The sequence below is a fragment of the Anguilla rostrata genome, chromosome 18 (genome assembly GCF_018555375.3).
Source record: "Anguilla rostrata isolate EN2019 chromosome 18, ASM1855537v3, whole genome shotgun sequence".
Lineage (NCBI taxonomy): Eukaryota > Metazoa > Chordata > Actinopteri > Anguilliformes > Anguillidae > Anguilla > Anguilla rostrata.
In genome coordinates this window covers 27,531,987-27,558,456 of record NC_057950.1, presented here as the reverse complement: position 1 = coordinate 27,558,456, position 26,470 = coordinate 27,531,987, and the positions used below count along the sequence as shown (strand labels likewise).

Genomic DNA, 26,470 nt, shown 5'->3' with positions numbered 1-26,470 from the left:
AATTGAATAAAATGCTTTTTGTCCATTATAAAGCATATAAATGAGCCCCTTATGAGGGTTTAAGATGAAACATTGCTATCAGATTAAAATGATGCAAAAACATTGTCACACAATGCGGTACAGTACCTAAATGTGTAATAATTAACTCGTGTGTATTTCTATACTCTGTACTCTCGTATGTTTTCTTGTATGGGGATGAGACAACATGAAAACAATTTTCACCCGTCCACCACGTTTTGGCAATGTTCCAGCTATGACGTCATCACTGTTGCATGCTTCACAAAAACTATTACACTTCCGTCTAACGCTTACATTACAGTGTAAAATATTTACATTATATAACACCACTAACCTATTTAAAGATACTCAATTTCAAAATAACGTATATAACCAAAATATTTTGAACGGTAATACTTACATAGCAATGATGAAATCTCCTCTATGTTCAGTAGATAGAGACAGAGACGTATCAATGATATTGTTCTATTCGCTTCTGTTTTGCTCCAGAAAACGATGTCAGCTAGGTCTATCAGCAAACATATGGTTTAGCTATGTTCAGAAGTCCTCAATAATAATAGTATTTTCCAAGAAATTACGAAATATCCTTGAACACGTTTCGTTAGGTGCATCGTATTTGTCTGCTAACAGAGTGATTGCGTAAGTGAATGCTATGCTAAGAATATTTTCTGTTACGCTGACCTATAAAACGCTATTCCAAAAGCAGAATTAGACATGTTATACATCGTTAGAAAGCTTATACTCTCGCCTACCGAATAAATGAATTGTAAATCAAGTCAGACTGTACTAAAAAGGACGATGACGCCGTAAACAACAGGTGTGGTGTTACGCACAGCTATTTTGGAAGATACCCAGGCGTCACAGATGCGCCTATATTTCCCAAACGGATTGTCCAAGACAATATATGACCACGCAGTCTCAAAAGGGACATCTCTACACGTAAAACCAACAGTAAGGTTTTATATTTATTCAATATTTAGTCCCAGATATTGACTGTAGAATGACATGGTATCATTTTTAAAAACTTTTTCTCGTTTATTTCGTTATTCAGTGAGCAGCGTTTTCACTGCTGCATAGGCATATCTTAGGGCTATTGTCGGGTTTATCTTACTGCTATGACGGAATACGATTTTTTAGTGGTGAAAGAATATTTTTATTAATGCCAGGATAGACAATATTGTCCATTATGTCAAGGGTGGGGGTGTTTTTAGATGAGACTGCAGGGAGGGGGTGCGTGTTAAATGAACGACCGGAGCGACAATGGTGGGGCTGCGAAACTCCGTTTTCGGCATAGTTGTCATGTATCGTCTACTAATGAAACTGAAACAACGCGTTTCTGTTTTCATCTCACACGTTGGTTGCAGTAGCACCGAATGTTTGACTTTAGTAATCTAGGCACGCGGGCGTGCCCACCACTAGGGGCAATGCGCTAAGAGGTTAATGCTGTCATCTGGCTAGCATAAAGAATGGCCACGGGCACACAGGGTGACCATGGCGACCACTGCCACTTCCAGCTAGTGACACCCTCTCCTGGTCCTATGTGCAGCCTTCTCATCAGCAAGACGTGGCCCTTTTCCCAAAACTGAACCACGTTTTACTTTCATGGGAAGGAAGAGAAATCACAGATGCAGGGAAGAGTTGTGCCAGAATGCTGATGCTGTATAAGAAAGTTTTTGAATGTGTGTGTGTGTTTCTTCCGCGTGCCTCCAGCTCTAATATGATGGCATTAATCAAACTGTAGAAGCTAAGTGTTACTGCGGGCACTGCAGTGTTATAAATTGCACAGGAAAATGCATAATTAGTTTACAACTTTTTTTTTTGTTTTTAACACCTATACTCCTCCTTAGAGTCACATTTATTGAGATTCCTTTTCTTCGGGGGTTATCACGTGTCGTTGTCTTTCCATACCATACTGTGTATAAAGCCGTATGGATATTGCCTGTATCAAATAGAGAAGCTTTCAGTTTCCCAACTTGACAAGAGTAAGGACATTTCCACCCACTTTGAAGTTAAAATCTCTGACTCACCTATTCATTGCTTGTGAGGAAAATGCCATGAGGACTGGTCTGGCCCCCCAAGTCAGTGGGTGTCAGTCATTTGAAATGGGCTGAAGCTAGCTCTGAATCCCTTCTCTCTGAATGGCAGCAGCCCCACATACCCCTGGCATTTGTGGCCCACACTGAACACGGCTTCAACAGGACGTAGGCAGGCACAGCTGAAATGTCAATTCAGAGCGTAAACTTTTTGCCATTATTCAACAACTGTTTATTTCCACTTTTTCACTATATTTTTTGGCAGCACCTTCACTTCAGAGGTAGACAAGAGAAACTTACTTTTTCATACCCTAGTAGAGCATAAATTACCAAGTAACATCTCGGAAATAAAACCAAACCAGACAACCGAGTAGGGAGAAAGTCACAGGACAAAATGGGGCGTGAAGCACCTGGTCATATGTGGTCATATTTAGTCTTTTCCATTTATTTATTACCTATTATATTTTTGTTTGTTTGTTCACTAGCACAGCACACAGCAGAATACCATTCACTATCATTGAGGGATGACTTACCAGCTACCAACAAAACTACCACTTTTTTTCTCTCCGTCTCTCAGCAAATTCTCCCCCTGTTGTTCATATATTTTTCGAGGGCACTGTACAAGCAGTTCTGGAACAAGTAGGGAGGGAGCTGATATGTAGAGAGAGTCTTTATTCTGGCAAGGGATTTGGAAACATAACTATCTGGTCTTAAGGTGCATGGCAGGTGTAATATACCTGACATTACCAGTACTCCAGGGAGTATTTTGCAGTTTGCGGCCTTTAAAAACATCTGTATTCAACACTGTGGGGGAAAAGGCAGATGAGCTCTGTTTAAAAGTCCCATACTACAGAGGCCTTACAAAGACTCTATGACACCGCAGTGTGACGTAAAGTTCAGAGTCTTAGTGCCAGAGAAAAACTACTGGAGTATATGTACTATAAGCTGACACATCAATAGGAGATGCGGAAAACTGTGAGGTGTCGGGGCGCTGTGCGTTCACCAATTGGGGGGTAATTGCAAATAGGGTGTCATTTAATTACTTCTTTTTATTACTCCCCCCCCCCATTTGGTTCTGTTGATTCTTTGAAAGGAGGACTACTCGAGTGTTTTTAAAAATAAAAAATCCATCTCTCCAACTATCTTTTCTGTTTTGCTTATGATAAATTAAATAACTAATAATCATAGAATTATTTGCCCTTCTAAACAACCAAGTGCAATGTACTAAAACGAACACATACACACATGCTGAAAAATGTTTTTTTTAAAGTTGTGACTTACAAAATATTGTGCCTTCTACAAGCCTACAGCAAGTTATGTTCACATGAAGGAGTAAATCTGAGCACAATCCTGGTTTTTATTATACTGCAGGAAAAAGAAATAGCATACCTATTAATATATGAAATTCATCTTAGAAGACTGAAATATTTCAGTGCTGGTACATCCTGTGATAAGTTCCAGACCTGGAATGCAGTCTGGTAAATATCAGTATGAGCTACTGTCTGCTTCCAAATAGTAGGCTATGTATTTCTTGGTTATCAAGGGTTTCTTTGCAGAGCCTGCTAGTAATGTCAGTTCAGGGGCTGTGCTAAGCCAAGCATTCTTGTTCTGTCTATGTGAGGTTTTAAGGAGGGGTGTCAGGAATTTGTTCTTTCAACAAAGATGTCTGGTGTGGAATCCCCCAAAGTTGTTTGACTTGGACTCCAGTCAAGCATTCCTTACTATTACAGAGGAACTCCTCCCGCTGTTCCCTGAATGTGGAGAAAAAGGGTGGTGTTGCCAGGTCCTTGAAAATACAGTGAGCAGACTCTCCACTGCATGATCTGAAGGGATACTACACTATTTCTAAAAGCATTATTTCAAGACCTGATAAGAGCCATGACATATAAAAATGGAATAGCACCACATCTCTCCATTTGGAGGAGAACATCAATCTGAGATGACCTAAAACAGATGCCCAGCACAGAACTACAGTCTGCTTATACATGTAAGGTGCCAAAGCCAGTGAGTCAAAGCTCCAGCTCCTCAACCTTCCAGTTCAACCTTCAGCCTTTCAGCTATCTCTTCAGATGGCAGTTCTGTGATCTAGAGTAAATCGTATTCAAGTTACACTTGGCCTTCCTGGCCCTCATTTGCAAAAACCAGGCTACTGAATTTATGGTCTTGTCTTTACTTTATCAACAAGAGGAGACCGGCCCTGGAATCAACTTGCCCTCCCTCCTACAGTATGTCAAAACGCCAAAGTCAAGACACAGGCACAACAGCACAGGAAAGACCTGCTGGAGCACAGTTAGACCCTGAAACAGCACAGGAAAGACCTGCTGGAGCACAGCTAGCCCCTGAAACAGCACAGGAAAGACCTGCTGGAGCACAGTTAGACCCTGAAACAGCACACAAAAGACATTCTGGAGCACAGCTAGCCCCTGAAACAGCACAGGAAAGACCTGCTGGAGCACAGTTAGACCCTGAAACAGCACAGGAAAGACCTGCTGGAGCACAGTTAGACCCTGAAACAGCACAGGAAAGACCTGCTGGAGCACAGTTAGACCTGAAACGCCGGAAAGACCTGCTGATGCAAAGTTAGACCCTGAAACAGCACACAAAAGACATTCTGGAGCACAGCTAGCCCCTGAAACAGCACAGGAAAGACCTGCTGGAGCACAGTTAGAACCTGAAACAGCACACAAAAGACATTCTGGAGCACAGCTAGCCCCTGAAACAGCACAGGAAAGACCTGCTTGAGCACAGTTAGAACCTGAAACAGCACACAAAAGACCTTCTGGAGCACAGTTAGACCCTGAAACAGCAGAGGAAAGACCTGCTGGAGCACAGTTAGCCCCAGAAACAGCACAGGAAAGACCTGCTGGAGCACAGTTAGACCAGACCCTGAAACAGCAGAACCTGTGTTCCAAGGCTCGTCTCATGAATAATTCCGCGTCCACAATGTTTCAGTGTCATTTTTCACAGGCTTCTGGGTGCTTTGCAAAAGGTGAAGATGACTCCAGCGGCCTGCCATTTAACAGTCTTATTCAGCCCTTTTCCCAAGTTTCAATATTACCCTGTAGGGCCCGGTGAACAATTCATTTTTCATTTTCCCTTACCCCTCTGAGACATATGGTTTCCACATCTTATCTGAGGCTGTGAGGAAAGCAGATTCAGTCATTCCCCCCCCCCCCTCCCCTCCCCTCACCTCCACGAACCTTACTGCAATGTGCACACCCCAAACCAGCAGTGGCCTGCTCCTCCTCATTCAGGATATAATTGCCACCTGGGTCACACTAGGCCTCCTTCTTGCCGTGTAACTCTTGAGTAGCACGAACAGGGTGCAGAGTATCTCACAGCTCCGCAAATTGCTCCTCGGAGAGCCCCCGACACTTTCTGCGGTGGATATTCTCCGTAGAGCTGGGTAATTTGCAGAACCCACATGCATATGCCTCTAAGTGTTAAATGACCCATCGGAACCCTGGTGCTAATCTTGCTGGGAAGTAATCCCAACATATAGACGGTTTGCATTTATATATTCCACATTCTCATTTGAAGACAGCCATGCTAATTTGAGGTGATATTTTTCTCTCTATTTACCTCAAACCTCATCCCCAGAGAGAATAACACAGTCTCTCCTGGATATTTCAAATGCTGCCATTTCTTTTTATAAAACCTAGTTACTCAAGTCCCTACCTGTGGTATAATGGCTGCAAGGGACAGCTGCTAACCTTGCACCTGTATTTTATGCCCCTTGTTATATAAATCAGCTCATCCTGCTTTTTAAATGGAGGTTGCTGATTTCATTGACCCCTCCCTCGCCTTTGCTTGAAGTGAGCTGGTATACAGTAATGGAGCACTTAAAATAGTAAATTCCACCATCTCTCCCTCTCTATCTCTGTGTCCCTCTGAGGAGAAGAGAAAGCAGCGTGGCATTCTGGAGCAGCGCATCTTCATCCTGTTAACGCCACAGCCACGCTGCGCTGCCGGGCTGGAGCGAGACCGAGCTCCTTGCTTTCCCCGGTCTTGCAGAGGGGGGAAGCAGAGAGCCGTAGATCAACAGGCAGAGTTCAGCATCTCCGTCTCCAGCCGAGGAGACAGCAGCCTACCACAAACGCAAAGACTGAGAAAATAAAAAAGTGCAGCCCATCACCAGCTAAAGCAATCTCGTGTCCCTATTTTGATAAGTACGGCCCTTATTCACAAATCCTATTTCAACATCATGTACTAGATGCCTGCATTGAAATGGTCTTTTAGTATTTTGGTCTAAAATGTAGTTCTTAAAGTAAGACCCTTTAATATCTTGGCTTGGTTACTGCAGTAGCTGGTTTGCTTTCTGACGTTTGTCTCTGTGAGAATGTTACGTGCTCAATGCACATCATGTTCTCTACAGCCACTGTGGACAGGCCTATCTCTGATTTATAACATGCGCCTTCCTTGCCTAGTTTCCTTGCCTTGTTTTTTGGAACTTGGGATTTCAGTGACATGATAAAACCCTGGCAAATTGTAATGCCTTGTTCTATATCAGCAGGTCACCTTCCGTAATGCCAAATACCCGTTATAACATCATAGACATATCGCATGCTCTCAGTGTTTTAACATTCAAATGATTAAACAGACTACCGATACCGAGATTCCACTAGTTTCAGGCAGCTGGCTGCTCACGCTCCGGCGGTCCCCTGAAGGGGTTAAACAGGCTTCCACCGCAGTGTGCAGCCTCCTTGGGTAACACACTGCGTACTGACAGGGAGCTGCAGGAAGAGGAGAAGCTCTCTGTGACAGTCTTAGACTGGGGATCATTAATTAATACAGCTCTGGGTGAGGAGAGAATCGATTCAGCCCAAAGACGACGTGCACTCACACCTGAGGGCTGTGAGGCAGGGGTAGGCAACATCCGAGCCCCACTGTCCACCCCGCCCCCCCCCATTTCAACTTTCCCATTTTAAATGCCTCTAATTGTTTCATACATTGTCATACAGTAAATATCCAGAGTAATTAGACAAAAGACACATGTTGCTTTGTCTCATCCGCAGTCCCCCTTTCAGGCTCAAGAAATCTCAAACTTAAAAGCCTGACTTGAGAGAGCCAGATGCAGAATATCCGGATTACTCGGTTCCACAACAGCGGATTCCAAATTTAAGTGATCAAGATCGATCAAGCTCAGATGGGTTAAGCCCAAACCATGCGCGTTCAGGGTGGACTTTACGGACCATTTCCAATCACACACGGAAAAACCGATTCAACATGGAGTCCGAGAAACACCGTGTGGGATTTGTTCAGGCCAATTGAACATGAGACGATCCTTACGGCATACAACCAATGCCTACATACATCCAATAACAAAGGAGCTCCTCGGGCAGCAATGGAAAGCTACTGGCATAACAGAAAAAGAAAAATGTTAATGTGCAAGTTTCTGCGGTCACTACTGTGTTTGTCTAATATTTAGGTTATTTTTTATTATACTTATTACTTTCTGTTTCTTTATACTTATTTGAACGTTTAATAAGTTTGCCTTGCACACTGCATACTAAATGCCCTCCGCCAACAGAAAAGCACATTCCACACACTCTGCACCGTTTCGATTCACAGCGCTGGATCTATTTAGGCTAAGCAGCTGGAGGTGTAATAACCAATGCGTTACTGACTTCATATCTCAGAGTGTAGCCTTGCACCTCCCTCCATGTCCATGTTCAGCCCTAAGCTACTGCCTTTGTTATTATCAGCTGGTGGCCAGAGTGAAAACTTTGCTGCCGGTTGAGTTCTTCAAGGACTTACGGTGCAGTTCACACAAGCATGTGGCATGTGTTTTCACTGCTGTGCATCTTTATCTGTATGTGATTGACAGTTTAATAACCAGCCCCTTCCTGTGTTATAAGGAACATGGTTAGAGTCTTGTGTAGCATAAAACCCCTATGCCTTAACCTGGGAGCCCATATGAATGTACAGTGAAGAATCAGAACACATATTCAACATCATTATCATACTGCATAGTAGTTGTGGTCATTGCTTAAAGACCACATGCAGGAAGTCCAAGCAAACAACCCTACAAAAAATAAACGCATATATAAAGTGCTGACCATGTTAGTAGGGGTATTTAATTTTAATGCAAATTGATAGATAACAAACTGAATTCAAATGAAGCTGCAACGGTAATCAGTGGCACCAGAAACACCAAAACCATGCATGAAATAAGGCCTTACGTCTATCATGAATCAAGCCAGCAAAAAGCCAAGGCAGTCAGACAACAATAAAAATCCCTACCCACAACTAAAGTCAGTTGGACATCAAAAAATAGTCCCCAAAAAATAGATTAGTTCATTTCAGATTCCAAACAAAACAAATTATGTCCCAAAGATGAAAAATCCAAATGCAAAACAAATTCAGGAAAGACAACTTGAAAGAAAATGGAAAAGGGCAGTCCTTATGCAAGAGTCTTAGTCCTTGTTGTCCTGGTCAGCCTTCCCAAGGAAAAGGCTTTTCATTCCCAATACTCTCTCCACCATGCCAAACATTTCTCCCTTGCCCTTACACCACAGTAATCTCACTTTTTCCTGCTCACCCTACTTAAAGTGACAGTCACCACATTTGACCAATAGACAAAATCTTAAACTAGTGGCCTGAAAATCATGGCCGGGATTTCATCAAGGAACATATCCCATGTTCTTTCTTTGGAACCGTGTAGCCTACACAATTTCTTACAACACTCATTGTGAAGATGTTACAGGGATGTGTGTGTGTGTTTGTGATTGTGTGCATGTATATATGTGGTTAAACAGACACACATGGGTGCTGTCACATGATCCACTGAACTTACCAGTGATTGACTTAATAAAACAGTAACCTGGCAAAAGATCGATGATGATTTAAATGCACGGGCAAAGCCAACTGACTAACCTTGTGATGTTAATTAAACTGTCAGACCTCTCCTAGCTTTGGGAAACATGTTTCCAAATTAAGATTAGTCCTTTAATTAATTCATACTTGTAATTTGAAATTGAATTACTCTCCCATCAAAAGGAAGAGAGGCAGTAAGGAAATTAAAGTAGGAATCAAACTTGGATGTAATGAAAATAGATTAAATATATGAAGGCCAGGGTTAAGGTGTGAATATTGTTGGCTGCAGAATGAGGTTTTACAGTAATACAGTCATAGCTGGACCCACCTACAAGGCAGTTTTAAAAAATCTAAACTTTTGCAACATATCAAGACGCAGAAAATATTGTTACCTCAATCTTTAAAAGGCCAAGAATATCAAAACTCTAATTTAGTCATTTTAATGTGAATTATGTCTTGGTAGTACCTTTACTTGAGATGGCATTTGGAAGCATACATTTTTCCTCGTCTCCCTCATTTATTTATTTATTTATGTATGTATTTTTCAGAGGCCAGCTCTCTGAAAGTATTCTGGACTTTGTGTGTTTGAGCAAAGCTGCCACTTGTTGACATCAATCTATTGTATTTTCCCTCCCTCCCCATTCTCTTCCATTCCATTGTTTACCCAAAGCGGATAATCCATCATTTCACCGGGGCTCCGCGCGGGACGAAGAGGACCAGGTCCCATTTAGAGAGTGTCAGGGGCGCGACAGGCGTCAGGGCGGGTGACGGCCACCTGTCATGCCACGCCGCGGAGCCTCGACGGGCCGTCGCCGGGCGGAAAACGCCGCCTTTTGTTGCCCTTGGCAGACGGCAGCGGGCACCGGCTGTGGTGGGCACCGGCTGTGGTGGGCACCGGCGGCGGGTATGACCGATTTATCTCGCGGATTCCCTCCACGTCTCCATTGCCATCCTGTCCTTGTCTCAAGGCCTATTTAAGGGCCCGCAGAAACAGATGAATAAAACTGGGAAGTTTACAGTTTATAGCTAGAGGCCCCCAGAGCGCAATGGTCAAAACCCACATTCAGAGGGATATCAATTCTGAATGGGTTAATCAAATAGGAAGGCCGCAGTATGTGAAAGGGTTAATCATACAGCAAAGGCACAGTTTCTGAATGGGTTAATAATACAGAAACGGCACAGTTTCTGAATGGGTTAATAATAAAGACTGGCCAGAAAGATATCACACAGCAGAGGTAGGGTGAAAGTATATTTAAAGATGGACGTGCAGGTATATGGAGATTGATGGATGTATACTGTGGACAGATGGGTAAATAAACAGATTTATTGGGTACTACAGTAATGCAGATACCCATACTAACAATGAAAGATTCATCTAGACCAGGCAGCTTTTCAGCTTTGCAGAGATTACTCCAACCCCACCTCCCCCGCCCCGCCCCCCCCCCCCCTTCCCCCTTAAATTTCAATTTAATAGGAGATAGAATGTTTAAAAAAAGAAACATGTTGAGTATTCAAATGGGCTTGCCAATTTATGCAGGCTCATGCTGGAATGGAAACAATTGCTTCATTACCTCTCCTTATCTAGAGGTTTGCAGTCATGCAGACCATTTTTAAATTGCAAATACAAATATACAAATGGTAATGCTGTAATATTATGTACAATGGCTAGGCCCGAGGAATTTATTTAAAATATGAAACGTCAAACTTAAACATCACCATGGAGACGAGAGGAAGGAAGGGGGGTTCTTGTTTGCGTACAACACAAATGATAAATCTTGAAATTCTGACCCGGGAAAGGTCTTTGTTTCTGTGGTTGACACAACTTCAGTGGCAGTTAGCCGTCGCAGGTGGCTTTTAACTGAAAGAAAATATAAGTTTCCATACATTTGGGATAAAATACAGAGCACTTTAAAACTATAATCATTGCTGTCACTTCACCTAGTCAAAACTCTGATCTCTGAGCTTTTTAAGTCTGAGTGCAATTATTTTATTTCCTGTTTTAATTTAATTGATTTTCTTTATTTCTAATTCTTACTTTCTGTTGCCCTTACTAACTTCCAATTCTTTTTACACTGATAGTTTTACAGTTTTAAAGGCTTATTTATCACAATTATATTAATATTTGTTTCACTGTTTTAATGTCTGTAACTCGACATCATTGTAAATGAGGATTCTTCCTCAATGTTTCACGAGGTGAAATTTGTTTGTTAGGATCCCCATTAGCTTTGCCCTAAAGCACAGCTAGTCTTCCTGACGTCCACATTTAAAATGTGAAATAAAGGTTGATTAAGCGACATATCATACCCATTACTCATACCCACACCCATGCCTACCAGCCTTTCATTACTCATTAATTTTTGCTTAATCAGTTTGGGTCAACTGAAAACTCCGTTTCCAGGCAGTTGTTTTAGAACTTGCCTGTTTCTAAGGCTTTATTAAAAATGCAAATGATTCATTAACATTGAAAAAGGCAGACTTTTCATGTACTGTTTAAATTTGTTTTGAGTTTGCTTTCTTGTCCCCTCGCAACGCCCGCTTTCAAAGGCAACGGCGGCATCACAAGGCCATTCAGAAAAATCAGTGTTTGGCGTAATTACACGAACCTCCACTGGCTCGCTCGGATCGTTAACACCTCTCCTGGCTCTTGCCTATGACAATGCTGCTAAATTAATCACTGAAATTAGTTAATTATTCTTCAGGCAATTATCCACCTGGAAAATGAAGTGGCAGCCGTTTCCTCCTTTTTCGGGTACCCTGCATGTCTCTCCTAAATGTTTGCAGGGTGTATAAGCGTATCGTCGACCGTGCAGTTGCGAGGGAATGCGCACAGAATATGGTACATGTTTTTTTTTTCTTTTTCCTCGCGCTTAAAGAAAAACACTAGAGTGTTAACGTTTATTTTGTTCCGCCTTCGCATCTGTTTACTAGGATCGTGACATTTCCGCAGTACGTGTTAGGAAGAAGTGGCAAATCAGATACAGCGGGATCGGATTTCCCGTGCGCGTTTGGCCGCGCGGGTGCAGAGCGGGTCTATATGAAGCACCAGGGGCTGTCGGCCGTGTCCAAACTCCCAATTTATTAGCGCTGAGCTGGGGCATCAGAATGCGGGGTTTGCAATGGTGCCGGGGCTGGAGAGGAACGCGCTCTCTCTCTCTCCAATTGCTTTTCACCTCCAATCTCCCCCCCTTTCTCCCGCCTGTCGAAAGCCCGCAACCCCGCTCCGAAGCACGGATTTCCCGGCTTTTAATTGCAAACCGTATGCAAACGCACGGCTGGTGAGGACTGCGGATTTCCAAACCGGGGTCCCGCTCTGTTATTCTTAACGTCCTTTTCTTCACCGCCGTAGAACGGAAATTCTACGGCGCATTAATACAACCAGCGGGCACCCAGAGGGGAAAAAAAAAGAAAAAAGAATTCTGCTGAGAGGGAGGTTTTCTTGCCATCTTGTATTTATTAATTCATAAATGCATTTCATATTTATGTAACTTTTGGACAAACATACTGTACATACATCTTCATATCCGGTTCTGTGCCTCCTCTCCACTCACAGGGATTTATATGCGGTTTATTCCACGCCGTAGCAACGGAGCCGCTTGCTGACTCGATAAAACAAACTTAATATAGCCTTCTGTTCTCAAGAAGCATGTCACTGAGGAACGGAAATTAAATGAAACAATAGCCAACAGCGTCGCGGTTCCTGTGCGGTACTGTCTCCCGATTCGCTAAAAGGACCTGTCAGTCACATCAGTGTCACATCAGGAGTTATTCCGCACCTGCTGTAGTTATCCGCTGTCTGTCATTTTCCCGCCGTGCGACAGGCATCATTCAGGAGGGTTATGTGTCACTCAAAATGTTGGATCATGTGTCAATCAAATACCTCTTACACAAACTGTCACACCTCATTCCTAAGTCAAAGGTGGGTATTGGTTAGACATAGCCAATCGGTTAAATGAAACAGGGGCAGTCAATAGCAATTATTTATTTTTATTTTTTTTTACAAGTTTAGAAAAAATTAATAAAAACATTAGTGCATTGCAAAAACCCTGGCTTCAAATGGACACGAGAACGCAAAATACATGTTGAGTCCACTTCATATTCATTTAATGTAGGCTTGATGAAATGGAAGTGCTATGCACACCCACCACAGACTCGGATCAGACTACAACTGTTCAGACCCAGTTATTCCTCAGGGGAATCATGTACTGTTCTCCTGCAAGGAGGGCAAGCTAAGCTGTAGTCTTGGAGCAGGGAAAAGAATAAACTCCTGCTCTGCTGGTCTGAAATTTATATATCTGACACTAAAGCAGCCCAACATGGAGAGAGCCACCTCTGAGAGTACTGATGGCTGTTTTTTTTCGTGTTATTCACTCCATCAAAACCAGCGGTTCTGGAGCTTCCCCGTGAGTGTCGCACTCCTCCCCGCTCGTAATTCTAACCTCCTCTCACATCCGCTGTGAAGCCATCGCTTCTCCGGCTCGCTTTGGTGTCCGAGGCGCATTTAATCAAGCATGAAAGGTGTCTACTCCCAGCCCGGCTTCCTTTAATACCACCTCACAGGTGATTTACCATCGTACGCTGTGTGAGCTGATCTCGCTTTACCACAGGAATTCATATCATGTGGGCTCTGATGGTAAAAACTACATATCACACAACACCCAGATGGCTTTGTCAACCCCAGAGCTCCAATACCTGCCCTGCTTAACAACCGCTACCCACGGATTCTATAGGCTTCTGGGTCTACAAAAAACCGTGTCGCTGCTTCCTGTTTTATGTGCACCCGTAGCAATCACAGCAAAGAAATTACATTTAGCTGCGGTTCAAAGGTCTCTGACATCCAACATCTCAATTCTCAATAATGGAAGCAACCTTGGAATTTCCTACACACTGAATATCAATTATTAATAGTACACACCAAACACTGCATTAATTTCAAAAATAAATGAGCAAGTAGGGTAGTGGTTTCATCAAGCTAGCCAGCAATACTTCTAATTGATTTCTGACTTCTGGGTCAAAAGGATTAACCAAAGTATACTTCTTTTTTTATCTTGTTAGTTGAAATTTAAGTAATATCTTGCACATAGGACTGCTGCAGGGAAGGCAACCGTTCCCTCCACGTTTGCAAACACAGAAAATCATGAGCTGTGGCACGTTTTGACACAACACATATCTCTGTCTCACCCCACTGTTCTGAAACATGCAAAAAACAATACAGGCTTCTCACTTAAGACAGTTCACATAGAAACAACATTCCATACAGTCTAATACTTAGAACCGTCTATGGTCTGAACTGAAAATCACTAGTGAAATTATTGCAATGTTACATTAAGAGGGTATAAAAATATATCTGTTATCTCTTACCGTCACATACCTTGTGGTCTCACATAACTCACCATCAAAAAGAATTAAATTGGATATATCAATTTAATATATATTTAGGACATATCATCTGATGCAGCGAACCAACCACCCGGCTAAATTTAAATTAAAATGGAAGTTATATTTAATTTAAATTTAATAAGGAAGGAATATGCCAGGGGTGTCCAATCTTATCCAGAAATGGCCGGTGTGGGTGTAGGCTTTTGTTATAGCCCAGCACTAACAGCATATAAAACTGTGCCTGTGTGAGGAAGCAGAGCCCAATACAGTGTCTGTGTCTGTTGGGGTCTGCTTCACCCCAAGTTGGTGCACTCCTATTAATTTCTCGAGGCAAGTAATTCTCTCACAACTAAATTGGTTGTAATTTATAGACATTCCTGTCTATAAATGAGCCATCATTGTAAAAAGAGCATTTAGAAGGGAATGTGTTTCTAGAGACTGACAAGATACTCTAAGGCACTCAGACAATTATCTTTAGGAGCGCTACCGATCTCATTTCAACTATCTTTGTAGAAACTTTTCCTTTGCAGTTTAGTTAGGCAGCTGAGCAAAGCTTTGGACCCCTAAATATAGCTGCAAGCAGTGATGTTGGGGGCCAAGCACCAAGGGTAAGCTGCAGAGTGAGTGCAATTCACAAATTTCTGCAAAAAAAAAAAAGGAAAAAAAAGTGCAATAATTTAGTTGCCTTCATACCACCTTTGTATTGCACTGAATGCTGCGATGGGTGAGGGCAGAGACAAAGAAATACAAAGAATAAGTAGAATTACAAACATCATTAAATCCACAGAAATTAAAATATCATCAAAGCCACAGTGTGCCAAACTGTCAGGAAAGCGTATCCATACTTTGCATTCAGAAGGTGTGTTGCCATGCAAGGGTGAACACTATTAAAGAAGGTTTCTATGCAGCTGCAGATAAATGTAATATCATTTGCAAGAGGTTTCACTATAGTAATATTTACATAATAGTGATCTTCAAAACAAAATTAAAAAAACAACATAGCTTTCATTATGAGTGTTTGAAAAAATATTGCTCTTGTCAATTTCCATGTGTCACGTGATCCTGCGTGATCTTGCTTTGTGTCTATATAAGGTGGTTGATCCTGTGGCATGTGATTCATCTCACCATTTACAGCAGAGCGAGTGCATGTAGATATCCACGATGATTCAAATCTTAATTCTTATTTATGAAATGGACTAAGCCCCAATTTAATAAACAACGATACACATTAAATTATCCCGGACGGTTTAAGTGACGTACGTGAAACAGGAGCGCCTGAGTTTTTCCCCAGGGTGATAAACTACTTACCCCACCAAAGTTAGATAAGGCACTGCATTTTTCATTTAGTTCTTCTCTTCCTAACCTGCCCTCCCCGTGGTCAATCCAGTGACATGTACTGAATCTTATGTTCATTAATAGGGCAACTGCCTATTGATGAGTACCATGTAGTCCACAGGATGCTACAGTGAAGAAGTATTCAAACTAAATCGGTCAGTCATGCGTTTAAATCAGGCATTCCACTGAATGGGGATAAAAGGTTCACTGAACATAGATTTTAACATTGTTATTTATACACTACAGTAAAGTATTTGCTCCATACTACCAGTGTTGAGTTACTCAGAAAATGCAATTAATTACCATTTAATTATTACTCATTTAAAAAGTAATCACATTACTAATTACTCTACAGGAGAAGACACTGGTTACATTGCTGATTGCATTGCTTTGTGTTACTCATGCCCTATCCCCAACTCTAAACCAAACTAATCATAAATTTTATTTAGGTTTAGTCTACCCGAAACTGCAATCGTTTTAACCATTGCTCCAAGACCATGATCTACAACGGCTACATGAAATGATGAAGGACACATAAATCTTTTTAAACGAATCCCCTTCAGTGAAACAATTAGGAGAACTAGCAAAAGCAGAGCTCCACATCAAGAATAATAGATGCCAGCAGTTAACTCTATTGAGCAATAGCCTACAAAGTTTACTTTGCTATAGTGGCCACGAATCAGTCGCACAACTGAGTACATTTACCAAGCAAATAAAGAACAGCCACACGGGGGGAAAAACATGGCATGAATAAACCAGCAAAATGTCTAGCCAATATAGCCAAAGGCAAAGGATAACAATTATTAATATCTGTACGCGTCAGCCGTATGAGGGTCTCAACTGACACCAAAATTGATGGCATTGTAAAAACAAACAAACAAATAAATAAATAAACTGGCAGGCCTAATGTATGCTAGTGATTTCCTAGCCTCTCCAAACAATCTTCTGCATACAGGCCCACGAGAGCAGCAGCTTGGAAGTCTTAACAGTTTGATAAAATAGAAAAGTTTGGTCTACAAAACCCTGCTGCATACAGTTTATCAAATGCCTGCAGCTTCTTAACTGATTGGTTCCTCATCTCCACTGAGCGTTTAAGCTACTGTTCAAAAGTGAAACAATGATTGTATCTCATACATGGAAGATAGTCTAACCTCGTGTCAGACAGCCTGTTCAGTCTGTCCCAGTCCCTATGGTTACACCAAGACAACCGAAAGCTTCACAGTTTCAAAGCTGCTGTTGAAGTAGTACAGTGTATTGTGGCACAGTCTGAGTCAGCGGTCACAGTTATCAGCCATGCACCAGAATCTGGGAGTACACTTATCTACAGACAATGGTGTCTTTTAAAAGACCCACGCCCCATGCATTCTGATACACAATAGCCTAGTCAATGCCCAGTCGTTTGCATTAGGCTAGCCCTATATATTTGTCATCTGGACTACGAAATTACACAATATATTTACACTTTCTGTCTTAAGTATCATCAAGTCACACTCGTTCAGTACCTATGGGCTAATTATGCCGTGTTCTGTGATACTGATGGTTCGTCTAACAAAATGAAACAGTAATGAAGTAACCGTGTGCCATGCAGGTGGGCGTTAATCGACTGATCAGGAAAGGCAATTATAAGAATGCCGTTGTGTTTGATCCATTTTAAACTTCACCCTACCATTTTTATTATTCTGATTGTGCGGGTGGACCAGTGCTCTAAGGTGTTAAGGAAACCAGGACACTACCCTAATGCCCAGGGAGACATCTTTTATGTTAAAATCTCCACAAATTTAACCAGAAAGGATTAGCATATTCATGTACTTTTCAAAGAGAACTTAAGGAGCAGGAGAGAGAGAAAGAACCTATTGCATTAATTAATGTACAATTTAACAGCCGAACGTTTTCAGAATGGTTACCTTTCTTTCCCCTTATTATGCATTCAGTTCTTTTGCCCAGTGGAAAATTAGCATCAGGAGAGGTAATCATTTTCTATGATGAAACACTAGTAGAAGGTTTCAGCCTTAGCCCACCAGATAAGGGCTATTCTTAAAAATATCTTTATTTTACTTTATTATTCTTTAAAAATAAATATGTAGGTCATGTATTGAAACCCAGGTAGCACATGCAACTTCAAAAGCATGGCCGAAAAAAAAAATGAAGGCTAATGAAAAGTATTATTATTCATATTAATAATAATTAAATAATAATTATTCTAACTTTTGTTCTTGAAAATGTCCAAAAAAAACAATATGAGATTAATGGCACATGTGCAGACCTTTGTTTTTATGTATATCCCAGGTGCATGAGATTAATGATAATAGCTGTTTGTCAGTTTTATGCGCAATCCTGTTGATGTGATTTTCGTAAGGATACAACCATGGACAAATACAGATAAGAAAAAAAAATTATGAATGCTGAAATGTTCTCGGAAATGTTCTTACTTGCAGTTTACGATCAAATGAGGCCCGGGCTAAATCACACACACGCACGCGCACACACACACACACACACACACACACACATAGGGAGAGGGAGAGAGAATTTGCTGTAAGGTATGGAGGTATTAGGTATTATCAAAGAGTAAGACTATTAAGAAATGCAATTCCATAAATAGTCATTTCTGAAAGTATTGTATGGTTTTCCTGGCACAATGAAGTCGCCCAATAGTATGGAAATGAGTTAAGAAATTAGCTACAAGCTACCTTTTCCAGTCAGTGTTCCTATATTCTTCTCAAACATCTCACAATCCACCATTAGGAGTGCTGACGAGACTATTTCATACCCACAACGCTACAGTGAAGTTATTTTAATTCCTTAGGCTCCCTCAGGTTTGTTGTTTGTCCACGCCCACTCCATTACTGCTTAGTTGACAGTATTCAAACGGCTACTCTTTGTATTACGGGTGAGGACAGGAGAAATGAGTTTTGTTTGCATGGCAACACCTGAGAACTCAGTCTCCCCGGATGCAGGAACTCATTTTGCCAGTTCAGATTACTGTGATCTCTGCTCCGTTTGTGCTCCAATTGCTATTTTGGAAAGAGAGGCCATGTGACATACTCTCTCTTGCCCTCTGAGCAGCTTCATAAAATAACTGCTCTGGTAGAATACGTGCATAGCGTACTGTCTATCCTATGATCATCAAAAATGGCCGGGTGATTAATTTGACAGATCACAGAGGGGAGTCAACAGAAATGAGTCCATTATCTCTAAATGTCATTAAAACATTCAATAAAAATGATCATTTACCTTATATTTGCTCAATCAATATCTTCAGAAATCATAATTGCATTCATTTTCAAAGAGAGCAAAGGGACTTGGTCAAAGACATCTGTGTTCGCGGAATTCTGATAACCCACAAAAATGTCCAAGACAATATAAACGGTGTGAAGGTCCCCTCGACACAATATTAGTTTCCTATGAAACAGTGACTTAGAACTCACCCACCCTTTCAATGTTCCGTCCATCCTGGAATATCTCTGATATAATGATACCGTATTACATTTTATTTCCTCACATGGAAAGCTGCTTGGTTTTAAAAAGGCATATGCGGATAAAAAAAGTAAATGCCAGCTTAACCGCTAAAACTTTTTCTAGTACAGTTAAAGTTTTCATGGAAATGTCGGTTTTAAATGGTCTAGGGATATGCAGCATAGAACATTAACTCCATGTGAAAGGAAATGTTAAGGCAGTACTACTCACTGTTCATTCTCCTGAGCAGAGATCTGGTTTCTAAATGATGAGATAAGGTAACAGAAAAGAGAGAAGCTATGTAGAGGAACCTCCTCGGGATTTTATCTTCCTATAAAATAAACTATTTTCATTCTACCAAAATGAGGGCAAAAACTAAATGGAGAGAACCACCAGTCCCTTTATGGAAGAACCCCAGGTAGACTAATACCTTTAGCCTGTAGTACAGGAAGAACTCAATGCAACTTGAGAAAAACCAGTTCCCCTGACTACAGTGAAATGGCAAATACATTTTGTTATTCAATAAACGTGCATATATTAACTGAATTCTGCTCTACCCACAGTTTAAAAAAATTAAAAAAAACACAAGTGGCCTAATACCTTTGGCTTGTACCTTATATATTTAAGGACAGTACAGGAGTATATTTGTTTTTAGGCAAAAATAAAGTTATAAAAAACTGAATTGAAACACAAGATTATATTATTTTGTCACTGAAGACAATGTTTTTGAACCGGTTAGGTTTCTAAAGAGCTATTTCAGTATACTCCACCAACATTAAAAACAGCATGTGTTTTTAATGTTGTATCTAGTTGTTTCTGTTAAAAAAAGAACAGCATTTACTGTATCTGTTCCTTAATAGGCAACTGGAGACCTATTGATAATTACTTTTAGCAGCACATGAAAACATTATTAATGATGTATGGGAGAGAAATATGTATCATCAATTTATACATGACATGATTGTTCCTAAAGAGGAACGTAATGATTATTTAATAACGCCCATATTTACAGCAATTGTTTATATCCCATTTTGGATTTGACAAAGAAGCAGTTGGCCTGTGGTCCATAATTTAATGTGGTAATAATGAATGTCCTACAGGACTGTTTTTTTAAAGATTTATACAACAGCCTCAGAACATGCCGGGGCGTAGGAATGCTTTAATTGTTCCGAAGATAAGACATTGCAGATTTTTAATCATCTTTGTTTTGTTCGCCTTTTAGGGATTTTCTTTAGCCATTTAGCTGCCTAGCCAAGAAGCTTTGAGTCTGTAGAAGTGTGGACAGATTATTTTGCACTTTTTGTTCTAGAATAATGTGTTTAATTATTAGGTTGGTACATCTAAAACCATGTTGTGTCAAGTGGATACGCTATAAAAGGCGATTTGATGTAAACTAGCTAGGAAATACTGCCGTCAAGGACATGTGTTTTTGAAGCCATTCAACACTGACATTGTAGCATGCAAAAAAAAAGGCTCTGCAAAATGCTATCGGACCGTTCTGCTTCAGTAAGTGGACCAAAGGCCTTTCATAGATCACTCACACTCCTTTAAAGGGACATCTTTGCGGGCCTGTTGAGTGGCTCATTGTGTTAAGGAGCTGTTCTATTGTATGGATGGGTCTCGCAGTCTGATATTGGATCTGGGCCATGCCAGTTCTGACAGTGGCCAGCAGCCCATAGGAGTGATGCACAATTGGCTCTTGCATCACCCGTGGAAGAGCCACATAGTTCCTCTTGGTTTGGGATGATACATTAACATGCAAGGCAGCAGAGTCAGTTTGCACAAAAAAGCCAATGTGCTTTTTCTTTTCCCGGCAAAAAAATATGGCTGAGGAAAAATGGCTTAGAAAATATTAAAAGTATTTTTTCTGTTTTTTCCCCCCTTTTAATTAGTCATTGGATACTGTTGGCTCACTTCTGAAATGACTCTGTTGTTGAATATTAATTTCACCAGTAAGCTTCAACAAGCCTTTTAACTTTCATCTTCGTCTTCTGATGTTATGTGATTTTGTAAATGAGTGCCTGCATTCAAAGTAAAGCCAGAAAATCTGAAAGTCAATTTTCCACAGTTATTTCAATAGCTTCGTTCTGCCTTTGAACAGAGGCAGGATAATAAATGCCATCAATTTTCTTCCAAATTAAAGTGTTTATCATAGCTTTGTTCACCAATACTGTTTTCCTTTGCTCTGCAAGGGATGATGAATTTTCATGAAGGGCAACCATTGTACTTTTGAGAGGGGGAGAAAAAAAAAAAAAAAAAAAAAAAGATTACCCGGTGCTGGGATTTAAGCTTTAGAGCAGGAATTAATTTCTCCAATTTGTTTGCCTTGTCATAACAAGCTTCCAGCAAGGGTCACTTAAGTAAAAAAGGGCCTTGGAGCTTTTATCTTTCCTCTGCAATAATGTTGCCTTCATAGCAAGAGCAGATATGTAAGAAGAATATGAGAGACTCTTAGTGAGGTCCCGGTGGAGCAACATTCAGAGAGCCTCAGAGCCCTTAAAGGACATCCTGGAATCCTTAAAGACATGGTCAAATAGAAGTGAGATTGAAAGTGAAATGAAATTTCTGTAGAAGGACAAATGAGACAGCAGTTGATTTTTTCCATGTGTTGAATAATTTCCACGACAGTAATGATGACTTCCATTCAATGTGTGCTCTCGGGACTTCCTTATCTGAAATGGCTTCAAATCATTACAGTATTTGACTGGATAAAAAAATAATTAAATTGATCCACATATTCACTAATTTGTTAATTTATTTGTTCCGTCATAAATTTACCTGTCCATCATTCATTCCTTTTACTTATTTATCAATCTGCATGGCAACCATGTCTACCACTTCAGTACACTGTATCCATGTGTACATTCTGTACAGTATGCAGTATGCTTTCGCCGACAGGATCTGACTGCAATCCATGGAAAGGAATGACACCAGGAAAAATGTGGGTTTGCTCTTTAGCACAGTACCTCACCTGGATGACACTTTCATTTTTACACTCTGCTGTCATATTTTGGCCTCCTCTATGAACAAAACAGCACTGAACTATAATTGCTTACCACAGAAACATTGATATGCGCATGCAAATGTACAATGAAACTCACTGTGAGCTCATTAAAATTCATGCAATGCTTCTGAAAGCCTGTAAAATGAAGGGATGTTTGGTCTGAACAGATAATTTCCAGTGAATTTATTTTCTGAAAGGACAATATTGTTTTGGAAGGAAGGAATGTCCACTTTACGGTGATGATATGTCCAGATTTGTAATCATATTGCCCCTTCAAAATACTCTACAAGCAAAAACTCATCAAACTATTAAACATTTGGTAAACTGAGGGACATTAGAATTAGTACTGATTGTGGCTGCCCATTAGTTAGCGAAATATAGACTGATACCTGGTATTAAAGGAAGCACTTCCAGATAGGCTCATTAGAAAGACAGATGAATGTGTATTTTAAATATGTGGTTTATGCACTTATATTGTACATATATATTGGTTTCTCATTTATATTTCAAACAAAAGCATGGCCATCATTTGTCTTTATATATAATATGTATACGTTTGCTTCCCTGTTTGGGACAGCCTTTTTGTGCCTCCTACCACCCCACCTCATGCTGAGGTGCCAAATTTTTTTTTAGGGTTTTCGGGTGGCTCATGCTGTAAAGGCACTCGTTCTAAAGCAAAGCTTGAGCCCTGTGACTGGGTGTTCGAGTCCCATCATGCCATTGCCGGCTATGGCATGATGGGACTCGAGATAGGGGAGGTAAGCTGGCTAGGTCAGTATATCTCATTGCTCTCTAGCTGCCACACCTGGTCAGACCAGGCACCTGCGGACGCACAAACCCAGAATATGCTGACCTCGTTATCCTCCGACAGCATGGGTAGTACATGATTGGTGGTGCGTCTGCAATGTGGAAAATAGTGAGCATAGGCACGCGTCTGCCATCTCCTCCTGAAGCTGGCATGAAGGGTTGCTGGCAGGAGATCAACTTCTGTTGAGTTTGAGGTTGGGAAAAAATATTTTAAAGAACTGTATTCCAATTTTTATTCATTTATTTATTGAATTATTTATTTTTTACCCCTTCTGAGGCTGATAAGAATTATTTTTTAAAAAGAGCACAATAAGGAATAAGATGCTTATATTCTAAAAATACCTCAAATTTACTGTGCTCTTTTCATAGTGTGATCTAAAAGGCTTGCACCCACAACATGCAAAAAAAAAAAAAAAAACTAGGAGCACATAATACCCCCACCCTTAACAAAATAAATTGGAGCGCATGAGCAGAATTTCTCTCAACGTGTACATTTTCACATTTACATAATTTTAATAAGAGCTATCCAGCTCACCAGTTCAGGCGCACCCTCAGAGTTTCCAAAAACAATTTATTTATACACGCGGGAATGTGTCAGCCACAACATTATCTTTGCAGTGTATATGACGTACATGCAAGTTATATACTTGGAGTATCAGACCACAACGCACACGGTAAGACATTGGTTAGTGCTTTTTTTAATCCGGTGGAAGAATACGAGAGGACTGTGGTCAGTATAAAGCATCACTGGATTGGGAGCACACCCAACGCACACTTCAACGGTCTGCAGAGTGAAGCTGAGGCGTGTGCCTCCTTTTCAACAGTAGAGTAAACCCACTGACGTTTTGGCTTCATGGTTCCAACCTAAATTTCCTAACAGCTGTTTTGCTTCCTGCGACTTGGGTTACAACTGAATATGTACATATCGCTAGAAATGCTCATAGGGACCATTCTCTCATATTAATGGGTGGAACAGTTAACAGGCCTAGACATGTTAGAAAAGACATTAATATATACTTCAATCATTGCATTAATCACATTTCATCATTATGGAGCGAGCATGATTTTTTATAATGGAACTGGTCCTTGCTTGAGATTGTCTTGTAGAAGCACCCTTTGTGTTGGCTATTTAAAGTTAAGGTGGATGAGAAAAAACAATGTGCAAGAATTTTTGTCTTGTATAGACGTACGTCTTGTCAGCTTCAGGTGTTTCCACCAGGCAGAGATGAAATAATGTGTTACAAAACAAATTGGTGAGTAGATGGGATCATTGACCTACTTTTCGGAAGCTATAATACCACAGAGTTGAATGTGAGCTTGCTTTGTTGCTTAGAGTGGCACGACTTGTACAAATTAGAGCAAAAGAAAGACAGTGTCACTGATCACGATGGGAAGCCGACAGGCCAACACACCCCCTTAGCGGCTAATGCTATAACTGGCAGGCTTAGCCGCAGCATATTTTCCAGCACAGCAAACTTGCCTCCAGAAGAGAACAAGTGCATCGCCCCCCCCCCCCAGTCAGTTGTGCTGCTAACAAGTATAATACTTTGACAGAGCAAGGATTTATACAAAACTGAGTTATATTGTCCATTATTTTGCATAACATGTCACTTTGCATGACAATAAAAACTTTAAAATCAGAGAACCTTCAGTAACGTTAATTGTGGATGGTCATCAATAAAGACAGCCACTCACATAATGTGCAATACAGCCACCACTACTGTCATTACATTGGGGCTCCATTTTGAATGAGGCCTATTGGCTAATCTTGAAAGGGGAAAATGAAAAGATGAGCACAAAACTAAATAACATTGGGGTTTTAACAGATATGATAAAACATGCATGCCATCAAATTGCGTATCTGTAGCTGCTGTGCAAATGAGAAAAAAAGCCACAATTTTTGCAGTATTGATTGTTACGAGCCAAAATGTAAGCAAACAAACAAACAGACATACAGATAACCAAAAGACAAGGCAACACTATTTTCCTGTATTAAATGAGGTCTTTACACTGGGAAAGGTAAAGCATTCTTTGAACAACTTTACTTGTAAAAAGTATGGTTGAGAATGGGTTTATTCACTTACTGGAAGTGACTTTGCATAAACTTAAATAACTGCTGCCCTTTCTACAAGTAACCAGAAAAACTAAAAGGAAGTAGCTACATGTTTTTTCAGCAAGTGAGTTTAATGAAGTTCTTCCTCAGGAAAGCATTTGCTGAGGGTGGGCTCTTTCTGACAACAGGTGGGGGAAAAAATTATGTGGTAATAAATTGAATAGCTGGACAAACTACAAGAGAAGGAATGACTGTGGCTTGCCAAACGGAAAATGGCACATGTTCGGAGGAAGATGAAGGTGCAACATGCAGCAGTTTTCGGGAGCGATACTGCAACACAGAACTCCAACTGGCAGAATCTGAAGTCAAAATTATGTATACCAGGGACCGCTTAAAAAACTTACCGTGTGCCTTTTCACAGTTTGAAATTAAGACATGCAAGTGCTCCATATACAACTCCAGCAAAAAATCCCTACCCCCTATTGCTTTCAGGTCCTAAACGATCATGCTACGAGACGACCATTAAAATACAACCGCATACTGGTACTCAGTAACAATAACAACAAAAACAGTAAAGCGACTATAATTTTTCACGTTATCTGTAAAACTTGTATTCTGACGTATTTTCTCTTGATACAAGTGGTGTCAGAGGAGCGAACAAGTGGCTAGTTCAGCACTGAAACATTGTATCGACATGGATTTCCTGCAAAATGCTGGAATTTTACGCTAGGCTATTCACCGAACATGAATGTTATTTATGGACCATGTAGGCTAACATACAAACGAAGCACAACCACTTTCCATTTCCATTAACAACAAACCGCGGATAACGCAGTCAATTGAAATACAATTTTCCTACCTTTAGTGACGAGCTAAACACCGCCCACTGGAACTGCTGCACAAGTCGAACTGGTTGATGACTTTGTCCAAATCGATGTTGATGTCCCGCTCGATGTTGAGCTTCGCTAAGCCAGAGCGTCTATCTTGTGTCACTGTGTTTCTCGTGTATGTTTTAAACTGACGAAGGCAAGAACAGTTTCTCTCACATGAGGCGCTACTCATAGGCCCTGTCAGAAACAGTCGGAAGAGTTTGCCCACGTTAATCAAACTGTCTGCCATGTTTCTCTCCTTGAGGAATGCGAGTCGCTCCTTAAAACTCGTGGCAGTGCTCTGGACAGTGACAGCTCGGTCTTCGATTCCTCCTGGCAGAAATTATACCGACGGCAAATTGAACACTAATGTCTCCACTTGTCTCCACCTACCTACGTAAGTGCATTCGGCAACAACTTCCGTTAATTAAAGAACGCTAAATGTGAACTTCAATGCCGTTCGCGAAATTGGACCCACATACCACTACACCGCCCCCCAGTGACTTGTAGGTGTAATTACATTGTATTCATTTTTTTATTAACGTTATATGTAGATATATTTGCCCCCGTGAACTCTCCCATGATGACAAGTGAAACGTGTTTGTGCGAGAGTGAACCATTTAACATATTTATTTGACACGATTTTATATTGTACTGATATAATTATAATTTAATTATAATGCATCTACAGAAAAAGCCTTGC

General features: G+C 40.8%; 1 long non-coding RNA gene across 1 annotated transcript; it reads right to left on the bottom strand.

The window, feature by feature from the left end:
- Nucleotides 1-1,816: 1,816 nt before the first annotated feature.
- LOC135244721 (uncharacterized) lies at nucleotides 1,817-26,182 on the bottom strand. Its single transcript, XR_010327042.1, has 3 exons — nucleotides 25,758-26,182; nucleotides 2,046-2,233; nucleotides 1,817-1,957 (listed from the first exon to the last, which is right to left on the bottom strand). It is a non-coding gene; the product is annotated as an uncharacterized LOC135244721 (long non-coding RNA).
- Between the last annotated feature and the right edge of the window lie 288 nt (nucleotides 26,183-26,470).